Raw genomic sequence first — 27,781 nt, 5'->3', positions numbered from 1 at the left:
TGGACAGAGGAAACATACCTCCATATCATAAAAGCCGAGAGGCGGGGCAAGCTGGTGGAGGAGTAGGGTCCTCAGCTCACGCCCCACCAACTCACCTGGGTAACTTTCAAATCATCCTGAACACCCACAGATCCTACCTGAGATTTAAAGAGAGAACAGCTGGAACGCTACAGAGAGGAGGGATTTCACTTCTAACAAGGCAGGAAGGCGGGAAAAAAATTAAAAAGAATCCAGTGGCGGGGGGGGGGGCGCGAGGAGCAGGGCTAAGGGGGGCGGCGAGAGCCTGGGCCAGGAGAGCCCAGCCCCGGGGACGGGGAACTTTAACAACCCGCACCGGCTTCCCAGACAGAAAGGCGCTGAGCAGGGAACCCGGGCAGATCCCCAGGGCGGCAGGGACACCTCCAGTGTCCCGGGGTCACCAGCAGAGGAGGTGCACCCGGGGAGAGCGCACCCACCACCCACCCCGCAGCCGATGTCGGGAAAGGGCCGGAGCGTGGCGGGGCCTCGGGGAGAAGCCGGTGGGGCAGGGGGCTCCGGGCGGAGGGGCTGCGCCCTGCAGGATTCCAGGAGCAGGATTCCAGCAGCACAGGCCCCGTCCCGGGGCGCCGGGGACACAGCCCAGGATCCTGCGCTCCCCCGGGACAGACGGAGGCGGGGAGGGCACAGGACGGTGAGGACGCTCCTGCCACCAGGCGCCCCCGAGCTGTGCAGCTCAGCGCCCGGCCCCGGGAGCATCCAGGCCAGTGCGGACTGGGAGACTGCGGGTGGTTACTGCGGGAGCTGACTCCAGGGCTGGGGACCTGGCCGCCGCCAGTGGTGTTCCTCCTGGTGTCGCCGTGTGCCTGGGACGGAGCGGGCCGCCAGGGAACAGGGCCTCATGGGGTAAACAGCTCCCAGCAGCGGGGGTGGGGGGAGCATCTCCCCCAGGTGCGCACACCTGAGAATCAGCACAGCAGCTGCTCCCCCAGAAGACCAGCTGGGAGAATAGGGGAAGAGCAAGTTCTTGACCGAGCAGTGCTAGAAAGCTCCAGGGGAAGTCGATGGATTTACAGTGTATAGAACCAGAGGGTAGCCCTCTTATTTTTTTCTTTCTTTTTCCAGGACAACTCATTTTTTATATCAGACTGTAATTTCCAATTTTTTGTCTCTTTTCCCACCTTAACTACAATATTTTACCACCTCTTCATTTTTAAGTTTCCTCCTTTTTGACTTACACATTTCTACTATTAAAGGTCCTAGATATATTTTCCATTTCTAGATTCCCTTCAACATACTCAACCTAATTTTGGGAGATATACAAGATATGCTTTTTTTATTTTGTGTTTTTTTATTTTCTCTGCCTCATTTTGTTCTATAATGGCAGAAGTTAATACCTTCTAAAACATGACCAGCATGCACCCAGAAACAAGTGGTATACCATACGGGTTCATTCTGTGAGATTATATTCTCTCCTCATTCCCGTTTTCCCCCCTCTTTTATCTCATTTATGTTTTGAAGGTAAATGTTGGAGCTTTCTACAAGTATTTCTGGTATATAAATTTGGGACTGAGCATCTTCTAACATACAGAACTTAATATACTCAGAACCAAGAGGATCACCCTCCTACAGGACCCTCAGATAGACTACATTCTCCCTCCACTACAACTTAGTCACCACCACCATCTCCCAGTACCCCCCCCCCTGCTTTTTTTGTTCTTCTCTTTTTTCTTTTTTCTTTTTTTTCCCTCTTTACTTTTGCTTTTTTCTCCTTTTTTTCTCTCTTTTTTTTCTTCTTCTTTGAGATTCTTGGCCTTTTATTTTTATTAGTTTGCTTTAAAATTTGTTTTTCACATTAGTGGTCCTTTTGTTTTATTTCATTCTGATCTTTGTTTTCAATTTCGGGTCTCTGATCTCGGCAAAATCGTCTAGGGTGAAATTTACTAAGGTCATGGTTGATATTCTTGACTCAGCCTGCTCTTACAGCCACTCTGCACTGAACAAAATTACTAGAAGGAAAACTCACCACAAAAAAAAAAGAAGAAGAAGAAGCAGACACATTACTCTCTGCCACAGTTACAGAATTTGGATTACAATTAGATGTCACAAAGCCAATTCAGAAGTACAGTTATAAAGCTACTGGTAGCTCTGGAAAAAAGCATAAAGGATTCAAGAGACTTCATGACTGCAGAATTTAGATCTAATCAGGCCAAGATTAAAAATCAATTAAATGAGACACAATCCAAACTGGAGATCCTAACGATGAGGGTTAATGAGGTAAAGAGTGAGCAGCATAGAAGACAAGTTGATGGCAAGGAAGGAAGATGAGGAAAAAAGAGACAATTAAAAGACCATAAGGAAAGGTTAAGGGAAATAAATGATAGCCTCAGAAGGAAAAATCTTCAAATAATTGGGGTTCCAGAGAGAACCGAGTGAGACAGAGGGCCAGAAGGCATATTTGAACGAATCATAGCTGAGAACTTCCCTAACTTGGGGAGGCAAACAGACATTCAGATCCAGGAGATAGACAGGTGCCCTCCCCCAAAATTAATAAAAACCGTTCAACACCTCGACATTTAATAGTGAAACTTACAAATTTCAAAGATAAAGAGAAAATCTTTAAAGCAGCAAGAGACAAGAGATCCCTAACTTATATGGGAGAGACATTAGATTAACAACAGACCTCTCCACAGAGACCTGGCAGGCTAGAAAGGGCTGGCAGGATATATTCAGGGTCCTAAATGAGAAGAACATGCAGTCAGGAATACTTTATCCAGCAAGGCTCTCATTCAGAATAGAAGGAGAGATAAAGAGCTTCCAAGATAGGCAGAAACTGAAAGAATATGTGATGACCAAGCCAGCTCTGCAAGAAATATTAAGGGGGGACTCTGTAAAAGAAAGAGGAAGTCCAAGGAAACAATCCACAAAAACAGGACTGAATAGGTATTATGATGACACTACATTCATATCTTTCAATAGTAACTCTGAACGTGAATGGGCTTAATGATCCCATCAAAAGACTCAGGGTTTCAGACTGGATAAAAAAGCAAGACTCATCTATTTGCTGCCTACAAGGGACTCATTTTAGACTTAAGGACACCTACAGCCTGAAGAATATGTACAAATCAATAACAAATTTGATTTTGGGAGGGAACTAGGGACGATGGTAGAGTAGGCAGTTCCTGAGCTCACCTTGTTCCATGGACACACTGAGCCAATACCTACATCTATGCAATAAGCTCTGAAAATCACCTAAAGACTTGAAGAATAGATTTTCCACAGCTATTTGTTGAGAGCAGGCCACATATATAAGGAGATGCTATCAGGAACCAAACCCAAGTGCAACTAACCACAAACAGGAGGGCCACACAAGCATGGAGGAGCAAGATCAGACCCCACACTAGGCACCCCAAGCCTTGGGGACCCATCCTAGAAGACAAGTCCTCATATTTAGCTATGTAAAATCAATGGAACTTAAGCCCTGCTGATTTTTAAAGCTCTCTGAATTAACTCCAGGAAAGCCAGAAGGAAACTGAGTTTGCACTCTCAAAGCGCCAGTAACATCAATAACTCAGTTAAGTCAAAGCATTTGTGATATATATGAATAAAATGAGTAATCTTAGAACATATGCCAGAGGGCAGTAATCTGTAGGAGATTTCTCTGGATAATCTGACAGATGCCATTTTTCTTCCCCTCTCCCAGGCTAGATAGCACTGTGTGACCAGCCCTGGCATTCCCCTTCAGGTCTGTCCCACCCAATGTAATGGCCTCAGCAAACATGGCTCCAAAGCAGGTCCTGCCCCAAACACCTGGTGGGTAACCCAAGCTAGGACCACTACTACCCCAAAGTGATTACTGCCTTGGAGATAAGGGGAGATAAGTCCACATACTTACACACCTGTAGTTTCTGCAGCTGAGTCTCTTAGCTGACTACACAAGGAGCAAGCTCTTCCATTTGTTGTGCCCATAGCTATAGTAAAAGCTAATTTCAGACAGCAAAATAGTACCACCCCTGCCAACCAATGAGCCAGGCCTCTCAAAACTACAGGGAACCCTGCCTAGTGTTCCCGCAGCAGACAATGTGAGTTATTGCAGCTGGCTGGGCTAAAGGCCAGCCCCTTTAGCCAGTGCATCCACAGCAAGCATGGCTTAGGCACAAAAAGAGAGTGCATGCACACTCAAGGAAACACCCCTGGTTCTGGTCTTTCTTGACAAGACGACATAGGTGATCTAATACATAGAAACAGACAAAATGACGATACAGTGGAATATGTCCCAAATTAAACAAAAAAAAAAATGAAGGAAAAAGAGCTAAATGAAACAGATAAGCAATAAATCTGATGAAGAGTTCAAAGTAGGGCAGCCCGGGTGGTTCAGTGGTTTAGAGCCGCCTTCGGCCCAGGGCCTGATCCTGGAGACCCGGGATCGAGTCCCATATCAGGCTCCCTGCATGGAGCCTGCTTCTCCCTCTGCCTGTGTCTTTGCTTCTCTCTCTGTGTGTCTCTCATGAATCAATCAATAAAAATTTTTTAGAAGAGTTCAAAGTAATGGTCATAATGATGTTAACTGGGCACAACAACTTCAACAAAGAAAATGTAAGAAAGAACCAGTCAGAGCTGAAGAATACAATAACTGAAATGAAAAATACACTAGAGAACCAACAGATTAGAGAATGCAGAAGAATGGGAAATTAACTGGACAATGGTGATCTTGGAAATCAGCTAAGCTGAAGAGCAAAGAAATTAAAAGTGAGAATAGGTTAAGGAAACTGTGACATCAAGTGTAATAACATTTATGTTATAGGCATCTCAGAAGGAGGACAGAGAGAGTCCCTAACAGCATTAATCCAAAGATTAACAAGACTCATAATAATTAAAATGGCAAAAAGTAATGATAAAGAGAATTTTAAAAGCACCAAGTGGGGTATGGGGGCACCTGGGTGGCTCAGTTGGTTAAGTGTCTGCCTTTGGCTCAGGTCATGATTTAGGGTCCTGGGATTAAGCCCTGCCAGGCTCCCTGCTCAGTGAGGAGTCTGCTTCTGTCTCTCTTCTGCACCCCCTCTCCTGTTCATATTTGCTCACTCTCTCAAATCTTTAAATAAAAATAAAAGCAGCAAGAGGAAGGAAAACAAATACATACAAGGGAAACATCATAGGGCTATCACCTGGCTTTTTAGCAGAAACTTTGCATGAGAGAAGGTAGTGAGTGACATGATGCATTCAAAGAGCTAAAGGAAGAAAACCTACAACTAAAAAAAAAAAAAAAAAAAAAAAAAACCTACAACCAAGAATATCTGGCATGGTTATCATTTCAGTTGAAGGAAAGAGAAAGAGTTTTCCAGACATACAAAAGTTAAAGAAGTTCATCACCACTAAACCAGCCTTTGAAATAAAGACAATTCTTTAAGTGGAAAAAAAATGGTCATAACTAAAAATAAAAATCAGGGATCCCTGGGTGGCGCAGCGGTTTAGCGCCTGCCTTTGGCCCGGGGCGCGATCCTGGAGACCCGGGATCAAATCCCACATTGGGCTCCCGGTGCATGGAGCCTGCTTCTCTCTCTGCCTGTGTCTCTGCCTCTCTCTCTCTCTCTCTCTCTCTCTCTCTCTCTCTCTATCATAAATAAGTAAATAAAAAATTTTAAATAAAAAATAAAAAATAAAAAAAATAAAAATCATAAAAGAAAAAATTTCACAGATAAAAGCAACCATATAGTAAAGGTAGTAGATTAATTACTTATAAACCCAGAATGGAACTTATAACACAAAAGTAGTAAAATAAGTTCTATTAAAAATAGTCAAGAGATACACAAAATAAAAATGTAAAATGTCATATACATAAAACGTGGAGAAAGGAATAAAAATTTAGTGCTCTTAGAATATGTTCAACCTTAAATGACTACCAACTTAATAGAGACTTCTACATAAATTGGATATTATAATAAATTCAAAGATAACCACAAATCAAAAACCTCTAACAGAAACACAAAACAGAAAGAAATCCAAGGATAAAACTAAAGAAAACCATCAAACCACAAGGGAAGAGAACAAGAGAAAAAACAATGAAGAGCTACAAAAACAACCAGATAACAATGAACAAAATGACAAAGAAAATGTAAATGGATTAAATGCTCCAATCAAAAGATGGAAGATGATAATGGATTTAAAAACCCCACCACCATCTATCTGTACACTGTGTGCAACAGACTCACTTCAAACTTAAAGATACATATAAAATGAAAGTGAAGGGATAGAAAAAATATTCCATGAATAATGAAATAATTTTTAAAAACCAGGGTATCATTACTAACATCAGATATAACAGACTTTACTTTTTAAATTGTTTTATTTAAATTCTATATGCCAACACATAGTATAACACCCAGTGCTCATCCCATCAAGTGCCCTCCTCATTGCCCATCCTCCAGTTACCCTATCCCCCACCCACCTCCCCTTCTGCAACTCTTTGTTTCTCAGACTTAGGAGTTTCTCATGGTTTGTCTCCCTCTCTAATTTTTCCCCACTCAGTTCCCTTCCTTTCCTTTAAGATCCCTTTCACTATTTCTTATATTCCATGTATGAGTGAAATTATATGATAATTGTCTTTCTCTGATTGACTTTTTCACTCAGCATAATACCCTCCAGTTCCATCCATGTCGAAGCAAATGGTGGGTACTCGTCCTTTCTGATGGCTGAGTAATATTCCATTGTATATATAGACCACATCTTCTTTATCCATTCATTGGTGGAAGGACATCATGGCTCCTTCCACAATTTGGCTATTGTGGATCTTGTTGCTGTGAACATTGGGGTGTAGGTGTCCTGGCATTTCACGACATCAGTATTTGGGGGGTAAATACCCAGTAGTGCAATTTCTGGGTCATAGGGTAGCTCTATTTTTAACTTGAGGAGCCTCCATACTGTTTTCCAGAGTGGCTGTACTAGTTTGCATTCCCACCAACAGTGGAAAAGGGTTCCCCTTTCTCCACAACCTCTCCAACATTTGTCGTTTGCTGTCTTATTAATTTTTGCCATTCTTACTGGTGTGAGGTGGTATCTCATTGTGGTTTTGTTTGTATTTCCCTGATGGCAAGTGATGTGGAACATTTTTTCATGTGCTTGTTGGCCATATGTATGTCTTCTTCGGAGACATGTGTGTTCATGTTTTCTGCCCATTTCATGACTGGATTGTTTCTTGGGTGTTGAGTTTGATAAGTTTTTCATGGATCTTGGATCCTAGCCCTTTATCTGATACATTTCCAAATATCTCCTCCCATTCTGTAGGTTGCTTTTAGTTTTGTTGATTGTTTCCTTTGCTGTGCCGAAGATTTTTATCCTGATTAAGTCCCAATAATTCATTTTTGCTTTTATTTCCCTTGCCTTCATAGATGTGTCTAGCAAGAAGTTGCTGTGGCCAAGTTCAAAAAGGAGACATAACAGACTTAAAAAACACTGTAGCAAGACACATAGAAAGGCATTACATAATGATAAAGCACTCATGGAACACACTCCAAAATCAATCACATGTTAGGACACAAATCTAGTCTCAATAAATTTAAGATAGAAAAGATGCTTAATATAATTTTAGTCTACAACAATATGAAACTAGAAATAAATTACAAAAAAATCTGGAAAGAACACACATACATGAAGGCTAAACATGCTACTGAGTGATGAGTCAACCAAGAAATCAGAGGAAACCAGAAAATACACAATAGTCCAAAATCTTTGGGAAGCAGCAAAAGCAACTCTAAGATGGAAATTTATGATGTTACAGGCCTGCCTCAAACAAAAAATCTCAAGTGAACAACCTAACATCTAAAGGAGAAAGAAAGAAAGAAAGAAAGAAAGAAAGAAAGAAAGAAAGAAAGAAAGAAAGAAAGAAAGAAAAAAAGAAAGAAAAAAAGAAAGAAAAAAAGAAAGAAAAAAAGAAAGAAAAAAAGAAAAGAAAAGAAGAGAAGAGAAAAGAAAAGAAAAGAAAAGAAAAGAAAAGAAAAGAAAAGAAAAGAAAAGAAAAATCTAGGGGAAAAAAAAGAACAAAGCCCAAAGCTGGGAGGAAGAGGAAGATAATACAGATTGGAGCAGAAAGAGAGACAAAGAAAAAGGAGCAATAAAACTGGAGCTTATTCTTTGAAAAGAAATAAACAAAATTGATAAATCTTTAGCCAGAATCATCCAGAAAAAAAAGAATAGAGGACTCAAAAATCAGAAATGAGAGAAAAATAACCAACACTACAGATGTAAGAAATTAGAGGTGATTATGAAAAATTACATGCCAAAAAATCGGGCAACCTAGAACAAATGGATAAATTCCTAGAATTTACATTCTGAATCAAAAGAAACTGAAATCAGAGGAGGCAAGGCAAGATGGCAGAAGAGTAGGGCCCCCAAGTCACCTGTCCCCACCAACTTACCTAGATAACTTTCAAATCATCCTGAAAACCTGCGAATTCGACCTGAGATTTAAAGAGAGAACAGCTGGAATGCTACAGACAGAAGAGTTCGCGCTTTTATAAAGGTAAGAAGATGGGGAAAAAAATAAAGAAATAAAAAGCAGGGGATCCCTGGGTGGCTCAGCGGTTTAGCGCCTGCCTTTGGCCCAGGGTGTGATCCTGGGGTCACAGGATCGAGTCCCGCATGGGGCTCCCTGCATGGAGCCTGCTTCTCCCTCTGCCTGTGTCTCTGCTTCTCCCCCTCCCTCTCTCATGAATAAATAAATAAAATCTTTTTTTAAAAAAAAAGCATCCAAGTGGGAGGGGCCCCGCGAAGAGCCGGGCTAAGGCAGGTGCCCCCAGGACAGGAAAGTCCCGCCTGGAGAAGCAGGAGCTTCACCAATCTTCCCGGATGGAAAGGTGCTTGCAGGGAGCTCAGGCAGGATCCCAGGAGGGCGGGGGTGCCCTCAGGCTCCCAGGGGCACTAACAGAGCACCTGCGCCCTGGGGAGAGCAGCCACACCACCTGCACCGGAAAGGGCTGGCGGCACCCAGGGGACCCCAGGAGGAGCCAAGCCTCTGCTGGGGCAGCAGCTCTGCGCGGAGGGGGATACGCGGCCTGGGAGCAGCTCAGGCGGCGGCTCAGGTGGCAGCTCCGCACAGAGGGGCCTGCGGAGACCAGGGCACCAGGGGACACAGCCCAAGATCCGGCGCTCCCCTCGGGACAGACGGAGGTCGGGAGGACACAGGACAGTGAGGACGCTCCTGCTGCCCGGAGGCCCCGAGCTGTGCAGATCAGCGCCCCCGCCCCCGGAGCATCCAGGCCCCAGCAGACTGTGAGCTGCAGTAGTGACTGCGGGAGCTGACTCCAGGGCTGGAGAGCTGGACGCTGCCAGTGTTGTTGTCCCTCCTGGTGTCACCTTGTACCTGAGACTGAGCAGGGCCACCAGGGAGAAGGAGCCTCGGGATAAACAGCTCCCACTGAGTCGTGCACCTGGCAGGGGGCTGGGCAGCTCCCCCAGGTGCACACACCTGAAAATCAGCACAGCAGCCGCCCCCCCCCCCCCCCCCCCCGCGCTGCCCCAGAAGACCAACTGGAAGGACAGGAGAAGAACAAGTTCTTGACCAAGAAGTGCTGGAAAGTTCCAGGGGAAGTTGAGGGATTTATAGTATATAGAATCAGGGGATAACCCCCCCCCCTTGTTTTCTGTTTGTTCCCCCCCCCCTTTTTTTCCCTCTCTCTTTCTCCTTTTTCCACTACAACTTGTTTTTAGCCACTCGGCACTGAGCAAAATGACTAGAGAGAAAAACTCACCACAAAAGAAATAATCAGAAACAGCCCTCTCTCTCCCACAGAGTTGCAAAATTTGGATTACAATTCAATGTCAGAAAGCCAATTCAGAACCACAATTATAAAGCTACTGGTGGCTCTAGAAAAAATACATAAATGATTCAAAAGACTTCACGACTGCAGAATGTAGATCTAACCAGGCTGAAATTAAAAATCAATTAAATGAGATGCAATCCAAACTGGAGGAACTAACGACAAGAGTTAACAAGGTTGAAGAACGAGAGAGTGACATAGAAGACAAGTTGATGGCAAGGAAGGAAGCTGAAGAGAAAAGAGACAAACAATTAAAAGATCATGAGTAAAAAAAATAAAAATAAAAAAATAAAAAATAAAAAAAAATCATGAGTATAGGTTAAGGGAAATAAATTAAAGCCTCAGAGGAAAAAAATCTACATTTAATTGGGGTTCCTGAGGGCGCCAAAAGGGACAGACACCAGAAAGTGTACTTGAACAAATCATAGCTGAGAACTTCCCTAACTTGGGGAGGCAAACAGGCATTCAGATCTAGGAGATAGAGAGATCCTTCCCTAAAATCAATACAAATCGTTCAACACCTCGAAATTTAATAGTGACTTGTAAATTCCAAAGATAAAGAGAAGATCCTTAAAGCAGCAAGAAACAAGGGATCTAACCTTTGTGGGGAGAAGTATTAGGTTAACAGCAGACCTCTCCACAGAGACCTGGCAGGCCAGAAAGGGCTGGCAGGATATATTCAGGGTCCTAAATGAGAAGAACCTGCAGCCAAGAATACTTTATCCAGCAAGGCTCTCATTCAGAATAGAAGGAGAGATAAAGAGGTTCCAAGATAGGCAGTAACTGAAAGAATATGTGACCTCCAAACCAGCTCTGCAAGAAATTTTAAGGGGGATTCTGTAAAAGAAAGAGGAAGTGCAAGGAAACAATCCACAAAAACAGGGACTGAATAGGTATCATGATGACACTAAATTCATACTTTTCAATAGTAACTCTGAACGTGAACGGGCTTAATGACCCCATCAAAAGGCACAGGGTTTCAGACTGGATAAAAAAGCAGGACCCATCTATTTGCTGTCTACAAGAGACTCATTTTAAACATAAGGACACCTACAGCCTGAAAATAAAGGTTGGAGATCCATTTACCATTCAAATTGTCCTCAAAAGAAAGCTGGGGTAGCCATCCTTATATCAGATAAATTAAAGTTTATCCCAAAGTCTGTAGTAAGAGATCTTTTCACGAGTAAGATACTTTTCACGAGTAACCTCCAGCAGGTGCACGCATGTATGCACACGGGCATGCATACACATGCAGGGAGGAAAGTTTGTGGACCTTGTATTTTCAAGGTTTCCTTATGATCAGGGCATCTGAGGGGCCTCAGCTGTGAGGGGTCTGCTTCTCCAAGTGGAAAAATATTCAGTTAACCAGGTGCTGAGAAACAGAAGTGCGGGTCAAATACATCAGGTGAACTAAGATGTAGATGTAGATGTAGATCTAGATAAGTATCATCCAGAGTTTTAGTACATTACACACACAAAAAATCAGCAATATCCCTATGACCTTCAAAGCATCCACACACACTTCCCATCTGTGGGCGCAGAAGCGCCTTCAATGGGAACAAAGTAAGAATTTTATATCAGAAGGAAAGAAAAACACTTATGAACACATATAATGCCTCCTCAACCTGAAAAGCAGGAAAGGATAATAAATAGCAAAAATCAGATAAAACTACTTCTATTATAATAGACACCATATTGTAAGTTAAACGTGATAGAAAACATGCAGAACAGACATTTTCCAGGTAGATGAAATATGAAAATGTATTGAACTAGAGAACCATCTACACCTTGTTTAGAGCTTATATCTCAATATCCCATAATATAACGTTATTATTTTACAGTAACATAAAATAACATTTTTGTAGTTTGAATAACACTTTTACTATAGAGGGATACTATATCACACTTAAGGATCTATCCAACAAGAAGACCTAACAATCATGAATATTTACGCCCCAAATGTGGGAGCTGCCAAGTATATCAATCAATTAATAACCAAAGTTAAGACATACTTAGATAATAATACACTTATACTTGGTGACTTGAACACAGTGTTCTCTACAATCGACAGATCTTCTAAGCACATCTCCAAAGAAACAAGAGCTTTAAATGATACACTGGACCAGATGGATTTCACAGATATCTACAGAATTTTACATCCAAACGCAACTGAATACACATTCTTCTCAAGTGCACAAGGAGCTTTCTCCAGAATAGACCATATACTGGGTCACAAATCAGGTCTTAACTGATACCAAAAGATTGGGATCATACCCTGCGTATTTTCAGATCATAATGCTTTGAAATTAGAACTAAATCCAAGAAGAAGTTTGGAAGGATTTCAAACACGTGGAGTTTAAGGACCAACCCGCTAAAAGATGAAAGGGTCAACCAGGAAATTAGAAAAGAATTTAAAAGATTCATGGAAACTAATGAGAATGAAGCTACAACCGTTCAAAATCTTTGGGATACAGCAAAAGCAGTCCTGAGGGGGAAATACATCACCAATACAAGCATCCATCCAAAAACTGGAAAGAACTCAAATACAAAAGCTAACCTTGCACCTAAAGGAGCTGGAGAAAAAACAGCAAATAGATCCTACACCCAGCAGAAGAAGAAAGTTAATAAAGATTCAAGCAGAACTCAATGAAATAGAGACCAGAAGAACTGTGGAACAGATCAACAAAACCAGGAGTTGGTTCTTTGAAAGAATTAATAAGATAGATAAACCATTAGCCAGCCTTATTAAAAAGAAGAGAGAAAAGACTCAAATTAATAAAATCATGAATGAGAAAGGAGAGATCACTACCAATACCAAGGAAATACAAACAATCTTAAACACTTATTATGAGCAGCTATACACCAATAAATTAGGCAATCTAAAGAAATGGACGCATTTCTGGAAAACCAAAAACTACCAAAACTGGAACAGGAAGAAATAGAAAATGTGAACAGGCCAATAACCAGGGAGGAAATTGAAGCAGTCATCAAAAACCTCCCAAGACACAAAAGTCCAGGGCCAGATGGCTTCCCTGGGGAATTCTATCAAACGTTTAAAGAAGAAACCATACCTATTCTACTAAAGCTGTTTGGAAAGATAGAAAGAGATGGAGTACTTCCAAATACGTTCTATGAGGCCAGCATCACCTTAATTCCAAAACCAGACAAAGACCCCACCAAAAAGGAGAATTATAGACCAATATCCCTGATGAACATGGATGCAAAAATTCTCAACAAGATACTAGCCAATAGGATCCAACAATACATTAAGAAGATTATTCACCTTGACCAAGTGGGATTTATCCCTGGGACACAAGGCTGGTTCAACACTCGTAAAACAATCAGTGTGACTGATCATATCAGCAAGAGAAAAAACAAGAACCATATGATCCTCTCAATAAATGTAGAGAAAGCATTTGACAAAGTACAGCATCCATTCCTAATCGAAACTCTTCAGAGTGTAGGGTTAGAGCTAACATTCCTCAGCATCTTAAAAGCCATCTACGAAAAGCCCACAGCAAATATCATTCTCAATGGGGAAACACTGAGAGCCTTTCCCCTAAGATCAGGAACACGACAGGGATGTCCACTCTCACCACTGCTATTCAACATAGTACTGGAAGTCCTAGCCTCAGAAATCAGGCAACAAAAAGAAATAAAGGCATTCAATTTGGCAAAGAAGAAGTCAAAATTTCCCTCTACACAGATAACATGATCCTGTACATAGAAAACCCAAAAGCCTCCACCCCAAGATTGCTAGAGCTCATACTCCAATTTGGCAGCATGGCAGGATACAAAATCAATGCCCAGAAGTCAGTGGCATTTCTATACACTAACAATGAGACTGAAGAAAGAGAAACTAAGGAGTCAATCCCATTTACAATTGCACCCAAAAGCATAAGATACCTAGGAATAAACCTGACCAAAGAGGTAAAGGATCTATACCCTAAAAACTACAGAACACTTCTGAAAGAAATTGAGGACAACAGAAAGAGATGGAAAAATATTCCATGTTCATGAATTGAAAGAATTAATATTGTGAAAATGTCAATGTTACGCAGGGAAATTTACACATTGGATGCAATCCCTCTCCAAATACCATGGACTTTCTTCAGAGAGTTGGAACAAATCATCTTAAGACTTGTGTGGATTGGGATCCCTGGGTGGCGGAGCAGTTTGGCGCCAGCCTTTGGCCCAGGGCGTGATCCTGGAGACCCGGGATCAAATCCCACGTTGGGCTTCCGGTGCATGGAGCCTGCTTCTCCCTCTGCCTGTGTCTCTGCCTCTGTGTGTGTGTGTGTGTGTGTGTGTGTGTGTGACTATCGTAGATTAAAAAAAAAAAAAAGACTTGTGTGGATTCAGAAAAGACCCCAAATAGCCAGGGGAATATTAAAAAGGAGAACCATAGCTGGGGGCATCACAATGCTAAATTTCAGGTTGTACTACAAGACAGTGTGGTACTGGCAGAGAAACAGACACATAGATCAATGGAACAGAATAGAGAATCCAGAAGTGGACCCTCAACTTTAGGGTCAACTAATATTCGACAAAGCAGGAAAGACTATCCACTGGAAAAAAGACAGTCTCCTTAATAAATGGTGTTGAGAAAATTGGACAACCACATGCAGAAGAATAAAACTAGACCATTCTCTTACACCATACACAAAGATAAACTCAAAATGTATGAAAGATCTAAATGTGAGAGAAGAATCCATCAAAATCCTAGAGGAGAACACAGGCAACACCCTTTTTGAACTTGGCCACAGCAACTTCTTGCAAGGTACATCCATGAAGGCAAGAGAAACAAAAGCAAAAATGAACTATTGGGACTTCATCAAGATAAGATGCTTTTGCACAGCAAAGGATACAGTCAACAAAACTAAAAGACAACCTACAGAATGGGAGAAGACATTTGCAAATGACCTACCAGATAAAGGGCTAGTATCCAAGATCTATAAAGAACTGAACTCAACAGCAAAGAAACAAACAATCCAGTCATGAAATGGGCAAAAGACATGAACAGAAATTTCACCAAAGAAGACATAGACATGTCCACAAGCACATGTGAAAATGCTCCACATCAAGGGCCTTCAGGGCAATACAAATCAAAACCACAATGAGATACCACCTCACACCAGTGAGAATGGGGAAAATTAACAAGGCAGGAAACCATAAATGTTGGAGAGGATGCGGAGAAAAGGGAACCCTCTTACACTGTTGGTGGGAATGTGAACTGGTGCAGCCACTCTGGGAAACTGTGTGGAGGTTCCTCAAAGAGTTAAAAATAGACCTGCCCTACGACCCAGCAATTGCACTGTCGGGGATTTACCCAAAAGATTCAGATGCAGTGAAATGCCAGGACACCTGCACCCCGATGTTTCTAGCAGCAATGTCCACAATAACCAAACTGTGGAAGGAGCCTCGGTGTCCATCGAAAGATGAATTGATAAAGAAGATGTGGTCTATGTATACAATGGAATATTCCTCAGCCATTAGAAATGACAAATACCCACCATTTGCTTCGATGTGGATGGACCTGGAGGGTATTATGCTGAGTGAAATAAGTCAATCGGAAAAGGACAAACATTATATGGTCTCATTCATTTGGGGAATATAAAAATTAGTGAAAGGGAATAAAGGGAAAGGAGAGAAAATGAGTGAAAATATCAGTGAGGATGACAGAACATGAGAGACACCCAACTCTGGGAAATGAACAAGGGGTAGTGGTAGGGGAGGTAGGTGGGGGTTGGGGTGACTTTGTGATAGGCACTGAGAGGGACACTTGGCAGGATGAGCACTGGGTGTTATGCTATATATGTTAGCAAATTGAACTCCAATAAAAATAATTAAATAAACCATTTTTTAAAAAAAAATAAATAATGTTTTATACTTAAAAAAAAAAAAAAACAAAAGAAACTGAAATGAAAAGAAATAGAAAATTTGAACAGACTAATTACTAGTAACAAAGTTGAATTGGTAATCAAAAACTCACAAACACAAGTTCAGGACCAAATAGCTTTACAGGTAAATTCTACCAAGTATTTAAAAAATAGTTAATATACCTATTCTTCCAAATCATTCTAAAAAAATAAAAGAAATGGTATTTGTCTTATTCAATTTCTTTCATCAATGTCTTAAAGTATTCAGAGTATAGGTCTTTCACTTCCTTGGTTGTATCCAGTCAAACCATGGGCCACAGCTTATAGATTTGTTTAGACTCGTAGCTCTAAACATTTCTCCCCCAAGCAAAGTGAACAACCAGGTACATTGTTTATAAAGTTCTGCCCACTGGCAGTATTTTTCTTCACCACTATCCTTTGAGAATGTCCCAGAAAGGAGCTATAATGCTGCACTGTCACTTTTAATGACTGCATATCATGCAGAACAATCTGTCAATCAGGCCTGAATTTTGTTTTCAGTCAACTGAAATCACCATGAGACTATAGGTATGAATGGGAGAAAGAAGGTAATATAGCAACCGCGGGAGCCCTGGATAGTTAGACCAATTAATTCCTCAGGCTAATTGTGCCTTCAGGGTCTGCTTAAACCTGATTTTGTATGTTCCACTTCTGTTGTAAACGTAGTGTTGCTATGCATGCTCAGTTTCATGGTTTGTTGGGTCAGTCAACACCAGTTTACGATGCAGCTCAGGTCATATGATAACTTGTTGGCACATGGTTATGCATTCAGTCTCTTCTAGGGCCTGGTAGCAGATCAAGAGCTATTCCTCAGAATGAAATTAACTATCCACAGAGGATGATAGAGCTTCATCCCAAAATGCTAAGTGTTTGTGCTGTGATTCGCCTCTAGGGGCCTACCAAAGGCTCTAAATGAGATCTCTTCCAATCAATGGCACTTCAAGCACCGTTACATCTGCCGGATCAAATGGCCAGTGACAGAGAAGTTTGCATAGAAAAAGGTTCTCTTGCTCTGGGTAACCCTCAAAGCTAGCACCTTTTTAAGTTATTTGGTAAATGGGCTATAGTAGCATGTGCCAATGAAGAATACACTTATTGCTTCCAAAATCTACAAGACCCATTAAACATTGTGCTTTTTCAGTGGTAGGAAATCTAGGTGCAACCACTTCTTTTTCACCTTAGTAAATATTCTCACACACCCCATATCACTGGATTCTTAGAATTTTCACTTAAGTGGAAGGATTTTAAAGTTCTGTAATATTTACTTCCTACCCTCTAATATGCAAATGTCTTACCATTATTTTTAAAGTAGTTACTACTTCCTGACCACCAGGTCCAATCAGCATATCATTAATGTAAAGAACCAGCATAATGTCTCAAGAAAAAGGTGATTAATCCCTCTGTACTAAATTATGACATATTATGACACAGTGAGGTCTTAAGGTAGAACAGTGAAAGTATATCACTGGCCTTGCCACCTGAAAGCAAACTGCTTCTGGTTGTTTTTCTTTTCTTTTCTTACTAACAAGTACAGAGTAAAATGCATTTGCCAAATCAATAGCTATATATTAGGTACCAGAGGATGTGCTCAAACAGAGAAGTCACATCTGTAACATTGGCTGAATTTGGAATCACCACCCAAGTTTGTAACAATTCTGGTTCTCCAAGATCCATCTGTTTTATGTGCAAGCCAAATAAGCAACTTGAATAGCGACATGGTTGAAATTACCATCCTTGTGTCTTTCAAGTCCTTCATAGTGGTACTTATCTCCAGAATGTGGCATTGCTTTTGGTTTACTATTTTTGTAAGTAAAGGCAATACAAGTTGCTTTGCTCTATAGGTCAGGGAACTAATGTGGAGATTTTGCCTATTACTAAGTAGATCTATTACCATCACACATTCTAGAACTGAGGAAAGAACCAAAGGATGGGTTTGGGATTCACTGGACCCACTGTGAGATATACCTTAGCTAAATCCCATTACATTACCTCAACTAGCCCCTACTGTGACTGGTGGACCCGTGGCCATTTCCCGGTGTGACTGTGCATTGAGGAAAAGGAAACAGACTTCTCAGGAATTATTATTAGACAATGGTCCTCAACGTCACTGTGGTCTATTTAGGGAATGCTGGGGAAAAGATTAAAAGTGTTCAATCTGGCAGTGTAGGAAGGTGATTTCTCAAAGGGACCAAGACTCCATGAAATTTTTGATCTGTACACTGGCTCAAGCCTGGAAATTGAATGCCCATTACTTTTGTGTGTGAGATTCAAGTTAAACTTTACCATTTAGAAGTAGACCCTCTACTTTAATAGAACAGAAATTTACCAGGCTGCCCATTTGTTTCTTCTCTGGGGATATCATGATCAACTAAACAACAACACACATCTTTGCAAGTCAAAATATTCTGATTACTGCCTTGGCTTTACTGTCTACTTTGGTAGCTATGCTTACCCTGTATTTGGTGATTAAGTGTTGCCAGTAAGCTCCTACCACCCCAGGATCCCATTATCTCCCATTGCATTTTGAGATACTAGTTGTATGGCAGCAGTTCCCATTGTAATTTGATTTACAACAAGTTGACTACAGAACTCTTCAATGATGCTCTCAAAATTGAGTTGAGAATTGTGTCCTCTAGACCCTCTTGGGTAAGTGAGAAGGTCCTACCTTATAAAGCTATTCTAATATTCCATTTTCTTTAAGGCTTTGGATACCATCTTCTATAGTATATCAAGGCAATTCTGGCATTTCAATTTCATTTAGTATAGGCCACCACCTTTCAGTCTATGTTTCAGACAAAATACTAGAAACTTTCTAGTCCTAAAACATTGGACCCGGAATTAAGGCTTAGCCATATCAATAGGTTCAGACTGATCCAACTTTATATTCTTTCCATCACCATCCCACACTGAGATCCTTAGAGATCTCCTTAGAGTAGAAATTGGACAGAAAAAAAATCATCCAGTTATGTTTGTAGTATACCTCCTCATGGGTCACTTGTTTATCTCATCCTTTGGGAGTTTCTAGAACCTGAGTCTAGTTTGTTTCTAGATTTGGAAATCAGGAGAGGCGGCAGGGCCAGGTCTTATTTTTTTTTTTTTTCCAGGGCCAGGTCTTAAAGAGAATCAGCAGTGCCTATAAAGGAAAGTATCTCAAGCAAAGTGCTAACCTTCTCAGACGGGTAGAAAGGCAGCTTCTACTGTCAAGAAGACTCATTTAGGGGTTTGATATCTCCAGTTTGTTGGGATTTGCCCAAATGTCTCCATTCCAATATTTGGAATCTCATTCTTTATCAATGTACTCACATTAACAGAAGATATCCTGTGAGGTTGGGAATTCAATTTGCATTGAGATTTGGCCCTTCATAGGATGAGACTCTGGGTTTGGTTTTCAGAAGTTTTGGCCCTATAGCTACAGTAGGCAAAGGTTTCTTTAAGGACAGATATGAAAATTTTCAGGATTTTATATAGAGTTTTAGCTGGCAATTTAAAGCCTTGAGCAGTTTTCACTTCTTTAGGACAGTCAAAAGCATTTGGCCAACCCCATTATACTTCCTAATTTGACAAAAATGTGTTACAGTAGCAAATACATGGTCATCTAGAACCTCACCTTCTATATGTATTTGATTATTAGTATCCAACTGTGCTAGTACCCCATTGCAAAGGCTGGCTATGCAACTTCAAATCCATAGGAAAAGCTTTTAGGAAACTCAGAATAGAACTGAAGCACAGCTGAAACTTCTGTCCATGAGTAGAATTACTTCATCAGAGAGGCCGCAGGTCTGCTTTTAAGACCATTTAACTAATTGAATTAGGCTCATTAGATTGATTTTAAGTAAGTGATATTATCCTGAACAATGAATTATGGACTTAATCACACCTATTGATTACCTTTCCAACAACACCTAGATTAGTCTTTGAATAATTGAGGACTGTAGGCTAGCTAGCATATAAAAATTAGCATAGAGGAATAACAGGGAGTAGGCACTTTTTTAAACCTCATTAATGAAATGCATTTATTTGTGATTGGGGGAGTTGAAGGTCTATAATTTGTGGTATGGTGCTGAGCCAGATTGCAGAGGATGAAAAGTCAGAAGGAAAAAAAGAAATAAGTAGAAAGACAGACTTATTTATGGGCTGAGAAAGAGACAAGTGGGGCTGGAGATCTGAAGAGAATGCATAACTGATGAGTTAAGTGTTAGGTGGGAAATGTTAAAAACATTAAAACACTAGAAAAGTTGGCCTTGACCCCAGGATATCCTGAGATCAGAGGGAAGAACAATCAGATGCAGTTGAGTTTTATACAAAGGATGGGACGAAGGAGAAGGGATACAAAAATTGAGGCGGCATGGCAAGTGGAGTTTTGGACCTGTTGCAGAGGATGAGCAAAGAAATATAGTCCTTTGTAGCCAGTTTACTGAACTCGTCTGTACTGTGAAGTACAAAATAGGAAATTGAACACAACATGATAGAGGTCAGGGAATAAAGTAATACTCTCTTTACTCAGATGGTCCCAAACTTTCATAATAACTTAAAGTGACCTGAGTCCAGTTAGGGTAAGAAAGGGAATATGTAAGAACTATGTAAGGGAATATGTAAGAACTATGTAAGAACTCACTTCTGGTAATGAGGTACTAAGCATGTTCACTCTTCTTCCCTCTTGTTTTAGCTCCTCATATGAAAAGTCAAGAGAAGAAGTTAGAGATGAAGAATAGAAGCCTTTTGGGGCTTCCTGGGAGCGACTACTGAGCTTATTCAAGGGACTTGTGATACAGTCACCTGACTCCAGAGCTACATCTACCAAGTCTCCAGCCATATTCTACTCTGCTCTTTCTCTAGAGTCAACCTTCCCCATGAAGTATGGTCAAAGTTATGAACTGGTCACATTGAATAGTGACAGGAGCTGACAGCTCTACTTGTCTCCCTTGTCTTGCCACCTCTCTAAATACTTCCTGGATTCCTCAACCAACTTCATTACTTGTTACATTTTCACCACAAAGTTTTGTGGAAAGAAAAGCAAGCATGAACAGTACTGCATTACCAACTCAGAACCAAAATTCAAGACAATAACACTGTGTATGTATTGAATCCGGATGGGAGGGCATGATGGAGGGAAGATGGACCAAAAAAATCTTTCATAACATTTCACTTCTATTTGGGGGAAAGACACTTGTTATAGCCATAAAAATGTAGGTTTAATGCACATGAATAGAATGCATAACTACCAAAACTAGCAAAAGAAAATTTGACTTACCCAATGGAGAGCAAGAAAAGAAATAAAAGGAATTAGCTAAAATTATTAAACATAAAAATTTATGTAAATAATTTGGTCAAGTTTGCTATAGCATATGTTGTTGGTGCCCCATCTATGTCACCTCCCACTTACCAATTCTGTGCACATCATCCAGCATCTTTGTTTGCCCAAAGTCCACTTAGAATCAAAGCAGTCGTGGGAGACTGAAAAATGTCAGGAAATCAACACCCCCTTGGAATAACCCTCAAGCAATGAATGATGGGAAATAGTATATAGAGATCTTAGATCCCCTTGGCTCAAGTTGGAATGATTCTGAGTCACGTGTGGCACCTGAGCTTCCCAGCAGAATTAAACTTCAGTCATTTTCATAGCAACAAACTTGATAATGCACTCTATTTCTGAAATAAGGAAAATGCCAGTAAGGGATGAGAGATTGAGACAGCAAAGGGAAGGTAATCAACAAACCACAGATATTTGAAAACTGGCTTCAGATTCTATTTCTGGGGCTGCCCAAACTAACCCAATCGGCTACAGAAATGATCTTTAAAATGAGATATTTAAGAAAAGGATTCCAAAAGTGAATTATTTGCTAGTCAAGTAGCAAAAAGGGGGCTCTAGGCTGGTAAAAAAGCAGGGTAATAACCCTAGCACACTGTTGCATCACAGTTACTATGAGTCAATTGTAAATTTAGATACAACATAGAATAGTAGTAGGAGGCTAGAGCAGTATTCTTAGGTTTGGAATGTGGTACCTCTAGAACACAAAGAAACCTAAGAGGCTTTGTGCTTCTTTCTCTAAAATAGGAGATAAAAGAAACAGTTGTTTATGTTGGAATGATATCCTGGAACACCCGTAACCATTGAACCCCAAAATCTTCACTGAAGGAGGAGGTCCCTAAATCTTCATAGGGTTTCTCCCTCACCATCTGATGCACTTGTGTTTTACCAAGGCCTCCAGCATCCTAGCCACCTCTTGTTTTTCCTAGTTAGTCACTCATGATGTTTTGATGTAATAGATCAGCGTAACGTTCTGTGGGATGACCAAGTGGTCCAAATCTCTTCAGACTATATTATCAAATAAATTGTAGAGTTAATATAGGCCAAAGGCAAAACTGTCCCTGAATGTTCTTTTATATTGCATATGAATGGCCAACTGTCTGATGTTCTTTTCTAATCAGAATACAAATATGCATTTACCGAAACAGCCCATATCACACACTTAAGTCTATATTAATCTTGTCTATCAACGATAGACAGCCATCTAGAACAGTGACTACAGTTGAGACTAGTACTTACCTGAGTTTACACTTGTCTACTACTATCCTGCAGTATTCATGTGAGCTCTGAAGGGGTCAGACTTGTGAAGTCCATGGAGTTATGATAAGAACTACCAATGCTGCATTATTTTTAATCTCAACCGTGGCACTTATATTACCATCCCTTCTTTGGAAGGATTTCCAGCATCTTCAAGTTGGCCTATAGGTGGAGAAGGCTAAGAACTCATTGCAGGGGTGCTATAAGTTGTCACTTATTTGCAGGGAATAGAGACATGATTACTGGGCTGGTCCAGAGAAAAAATGACCCACCATAAACTGACCTTTGGCCAGGACTGCATTCATAACCTGGCCCTAAAATGCCCCTACCATAACAGGGGAGCCATGAGGACACTCTGGATCTCTAATGTCAATGGGGCTTAGCCAAAAGAATCAAGACTACTTCTCTGATACAATACATGGTATGTTTGAGAAGTATCAGCTTATGCATTTCCCTCTACCAGTACATCATCTTAATTCACCACCAGAGAGACCATTTAACAATTGGAACCTTAGCTTGTGGCAGGGCTGTCTGTGCAAGTATTAACAATGATAAAGTTCAGGGATCCCTGGGTGGTGCAGCGGTTTGGTGCCTGCCTTTGGCCCAGGGCACAATCCTGGAGACCCGGGATCGAATCCCACGTCGGGCTCCCAGGGCATGGAGCCTGCTTCTCCCTCTGCCTATGTCTCTGCCTCTCTCTCTCTCTCTGTGTGTGACTATCATAAATAAATAAAAATTAAAAAAAAAAACAATGGTAAAGTCCAAATGATCTGGACAGTGAACAACCCATCCTAAATCTAGCCTGAGTATAATATATCATCTGCTTTCTTGGACCACTCCTGGTACCAACTGTCTTAGGCTGGGTTCTCCAGACAGATATTGAGAAAAGTTTGATATTTATTAGAAATGAAAAAAAAAAAAAAAGAAAGAAAGAAATGAACAGGTATGTAAGGGAGGGGTAGGTAGTGGAGTTGGTCAGAGGGAAAAGTTGAATTGCAATGGAGACCTGAAACAAACTTCACCCAAATCCAGAGAGAGTTCTGGAGAATGTACAATTCATTAGACGTATCCCACGGTGGATGAAAATGGCTGGGTCTTTATACTTCTAATAGAATCAACCATTTGATTAGAAGAGCACACTTTTGAGTAAAGTGTCTCTGTGGGTGAGGCAAAGTTTGAAAGGGCAAACAAACAGCTGGAGATTATACCCCTAGTAGCTGGGATTTTGAAGTGATTCCTCAAAGGGGAATCTAGAGGGTATTAAGCTGAGTCAAATAAATCAACTAGAGAAAGACAATTATCATATGGTTTCGCTCATTGTGAGTTGTGGTAGCAAGGGGAAGATAGAAATCTTTGAGAGATTTAGTGTTGGCTGTCCAATGCAGCCCAAAACATTGATGACAAAAAGGAGCACTATTATAGCACTGAGTATTCCGTGGATAGCATAGGGCTGTAGAATAGCAGCAGCCACAAGTCAGCATTTAACTGGCAGAAGAAAGGTAGGTATAATTACTATGAGAGGCAGTACCACTACAGTGATGATCAGGGTTCTGACCCACATTGACCTGCAGGCCAAAGTCTTACCACTGAGAAGTTCATGCTGATTTTGTCTCGTTTTTCCCTCCCTACCACAATCCTGTCTTGTTTCTTAAATTCCACAGATGCGTGAAATCAAATCATATCTTTCTCCGACATATTTTGCTTAGCGTCATAACCTTTAGTTCTATCCATGTCATTGCAAATGCTAAGATTTAATTTTTTAATGGCTGAGTAGTATATACATCTCACATCTTCTTTATCAATTCATTTGTCAATGGACATCTGGGATCTTTCCATAGTTTGGCTACTGTGGACATTGCTGTCAAACATTAGGGTGCATGTGCCCCTTTGGATTACTATGTTTGTATCCTTTGGGTAACTACTTAGTGGTACAATTGCTGGGTTTTAGGGAAGCTCTATTTTTAACTTTTTGAGGAACCTCCATGCTGTTTTCCAGAGTGGCTGCACCAGCTTGCATTCCTACCAGCAGTGTAAGAGTTCCCCTTTCTCTGCATCCTTGCCAACATCTGTTCCCTGAGTTGGAAATTTTAGCCATCCTGACTGGTATGAGATAGCATTTCATTGTGGTTTTGATTTGTATTTCCCTGATGCTGAGTGATGGTGAAGCATTTTTTCATGTGTCTGTTGGCCATTTATAACAGACATTTTATCCATAATTCTGATGTTACCACAAACTTGGATTATAGGTAACTCTCTCTGGATGATTCCCTCAATTATCACCACTGAACTTATGTACAGCCAAGAAACATCCATAGAATTCCCCTTTCAGGAGCACCTGGGTGGCTTAATCAGTTAAGTGTCAGACTCTTGACTTTGCTCAGGTCATAATCTCAAGATCATGGGATTGAGCCCTGAGTCAGCCTTGTGCTCAGCAGCGAGTCTGCTTGAAGATTCTCTATCTCTGTTTCTGTCTCTGTCTCTCCCTCTTCCTCTGCTCCTTCCCCACTTGTGCTCTAAGTAAATAAATCTTTTTTTTAAAAAATCCCCTTTCACAAAGCACAATGCTTATAAACTCCAAGATTCATTTTTGTACCATCTCATTTCATTTCTGCAAGAGACATTCCCTTTTCCAATATCACATCAGTTCTCACATCATTCTACCTATGCCACTTTCTCATGCCACTACTTATTTTACAATATATTGCCTATTTCCAGTTGGACATCACATTTGTCTAAAGTCAGGCATGTTGGTCAGGGTTTGGAATTTTACCCTTCCTGCAAGCTAATAAGCTTGCTTGTTACCATTTTATGGATGCTCAGTGAGACCACAAGCAAAACTATTGTTGCTTGGGAAAGGGGGAAGGGAAGACAGAAAGAAAGGAAGGAGAGACGGAGAAGAAAAAAAGTGCCATGGGCTCCATCTCGTTGCTTATCAGGGATGCTAATAACCTCCCACCTGCCACTACAACCACAAGATGGCACAGTTTGAGCCACGAACACTGGGCAGCCAGAGGCAATATTCATCTCCCCAGTGGGCTTCTTGAAGCTGCTGCTGTTGGGGTCCGGCTTGAACGCATCTCCCAGGTGACGCCGAGAGGACCCCTGATCCATGAGCATGAGCCTTTGGCTCAGGTCCTGATCTCGGGATCTGGGATCGAGTCCCACATCGGGCTCCTTGCGGGAAGCCTGCTTCTCCCTCTGCCTATGTCTCTGCCTCTCTCTGTGTCTCTTATGAATAAATAAAATATTTAAATGTAACAGACAAAAGAGACATGAGAGACAAGAATTTTATACTAATAGTAAAACAAGCAACATAAGCATGTTGGTTCCACGTCCCTACGCCTCCCTATATCCCATGAGAAAAATGTGGCAGAACCTAGGCATAGGTCACAGGCAGTGGGTTTGCATTGCAGCCAAAGAACACTCAATTTCAGAAACCCACTATTTTAGAGCAAAGGGTAAAGAAACCTGTTCTTTTCCCTGGAAAGAGAACATTCTCATCCTTCAGAGTTGCTCACTGAAAATACAACTCAGACTTGGTCCAGGTCAAGAATGATCAGGGCTTTGCATTCTTGGAATACTCAAACACATATAGGAACACTCAAGGCCCATAACTGAGTGGCAACGAACTCTGAGAGACCATTGCTTCTCCCAACAATTTGCTTCCAGTTGATCTGTCATATATAATTCATAGTCCATATGGGAAATTTCATTCCTGATGCAATAAGCTAAGAGAAAACTGAAAGGGTGCCTGGGTGGCTCAGTTGGTTAAGTGTCTGTCTGCCTTTAGCTCAGTCATAATCTTGGGGTCCTGGGATCAAGTTCTGAGTTGGGCTCTCTGCTCAGCAGGAATCTGCTTCTCCCTCTCTGTTCTCAAATAAATAAGATCTTAAAAGTAAAAAAAAAGAGAGAGAAAGGTTAACTGAAAGATTTCCTAAGGCTTGTTCATCAGGTTTCTGACATTTTAGTGGTAAGAAATAATTTAAGATTCTCTTCCCTTCATGTTTTCTGCCCTGGGATTTTTGTTCTATAGTGAACAATCTCTACCAATGACATAGCATTCACTGAAATCTGACCCAACTGAAATATAGATTAACTCCTGCAGCAAGTTTTGCCTATAACAGCATATGAAGGCAATTCTTTGGGGAGGGGAGTTATTTTCCAAGTAATCTCCATTTATATAATGTGTGACCTTGGAGAGCAACATTAGAGATTCTTATTCTCATACTGCTTTGTTTCTCTCACTGCTTATTCTATGAACTCAGACTTTACTGCAATCAATGTGTCTTCTATCCTAGTGATAGATTATTTTAGAGATGGAAAATAAGCAGTCATTTGCCTTGCTGTAGTTGTAGTTATTTTTAAATGTTATGTTAATATCATAATTATGCCTATTTGTAATATTTAATATGAAAGTAAAAATTAATTTTCCTTGTTAAGATATGCTAATATTGAAAAGACTATTCAAGTTTGTTTTTGTTTATGAGAAGGGGCCTAGAATAATATCAACTGTGGCCACTATTGTACATATTACCTAAACCATGCCCTGTGAACTTTTAAAACAGAAGAAGTTACATTTCACAAATACCAAATGAATACACTTCTCAAATTTGCTCACACCTACCTGCTTCTTGGTGCTTGACTGCAATGGAGAGTCCCAACTGCCATCATCTTCTCATCTCCAGCTCTATCAGTCACCTGATTCCCCCCAGAGAGACTGGACTCTGACCCTGTGTCCATAGCATCTACTGTGGCAGGAGACACAAGAACCCAAACCCAACCTGATAAGATCCAGAGTCTGTAGTTTCACTTACCATTGTGGACTTGGGCAAAACACCATGCACTGTGGAGAATGCAATCTAGCTTTTCCAGCATTCCTGCAGAGGCCAAGTGACAACCTCAAAATGCAGGAGATTTGACACCAATAGGAAATAAGGGTAAGTGGAATCCAGCATGTTATCCCACCTTCATTCCTCCATACCAACCACAAGGAACCACCATACTTTGGAAATAGATGTGGTGGTAGATATGGAGATTCTTGAACCAGACTCTGCTTCAAGTAAGGGCTTGATTCTAAGCTGGAGAAGTACTATTATCAGACAGCCCCTAAGTGACAGCTGCAGAGAACTCCTTTTCCTAAGGTTGCACTCTCCCAGGGAAGCCTGCATTTGGTGTCTGGCCACTGAGTCCTGACAGGACACTGATGAGCAATATTAACTCCAGAGCACCCCACCCTGTTGGTCAAGGTTTTGGCCTGAATCACATTTCATTTTCTCTCTGCCTAGCTCTACCTCCTTTCCTTTCCTTTCACAGGTGGACATTCTTGAACCCAATGTCCCTCAAACCAATGACTTCAAGAGAATCCAAGCCATGAGAGAGGTCATATGGGATCAATGAGAGAATGACCAGTTTGGTAACACAGCACCTTTTTGCTTTTTCTGAAACTCAGGGATATCAGAGTTAGAGCAGAAAAGCAGAACAGAAAGCACAAAGTAGAATGTTAAGCTGAC

The 27,781-nt window shown here is 41.1% G+C and overlaps 2 long non-coding RNA genes across 3 annotated transcripts in view; one reads left to right on the top strand and one right to left on the bottom strand.

Annotated features, from left to right (window-relative positions):
- The window catches only part of LOC140623510 (uncharacterized), a 133,068-nt gene extending 129,033 nt beyond the window's left edge, over positions 1–4,035 (bottom strand). For both annotated transcript variants that reach the window (XR_012023124.1, XR_012023125.1), the window contains exon 1: positions 3,876–4,035. This is a non-coding gene — a long non-coding RNA (uncharacterized lncRNA). The remainder of the gene's footprint in view (positions 1–3,875) is intronic.
- Positions 1–20,983, top strand: part of LOC140623511 (uncharacterized) — a 66,387-nt gene extending 45,404 nt beyond the window's left edge. Inside the window, exon 4 of the long non-coding RNA XR_012023126.1 lies at positions 20,373–20,983. This is a non-coding gene — a long non-coding RNA (uncharacterized lncRNA). The remainder of the gene's footprint in view (positions 1–20,372) is intronic.
- The last annotated feature ends 6,798 nt before the right edge of the window (positions 20,984–27,781 follow it).

The sequence above is a fragment of the Canis lupus genome, chromosome 33 (genome assembly GCF_048164855.1).
Source record: "Canis lupus baileyi chromosome 33, mCanLup2.hap1, whole genome shotgun sequence".
NCBI classification, from domain to species: domain Eukaryota; kingdom Metazoa; phylum Chordata; class Mammalia; order Carnivora; family Canidae; genus Canis; species Canis lupus.
The sequence above is the reverse complement of the archived record's forward strand: the minus strand, read 5'-3'. Positions and strand labels throughout refer to the sequence as shown.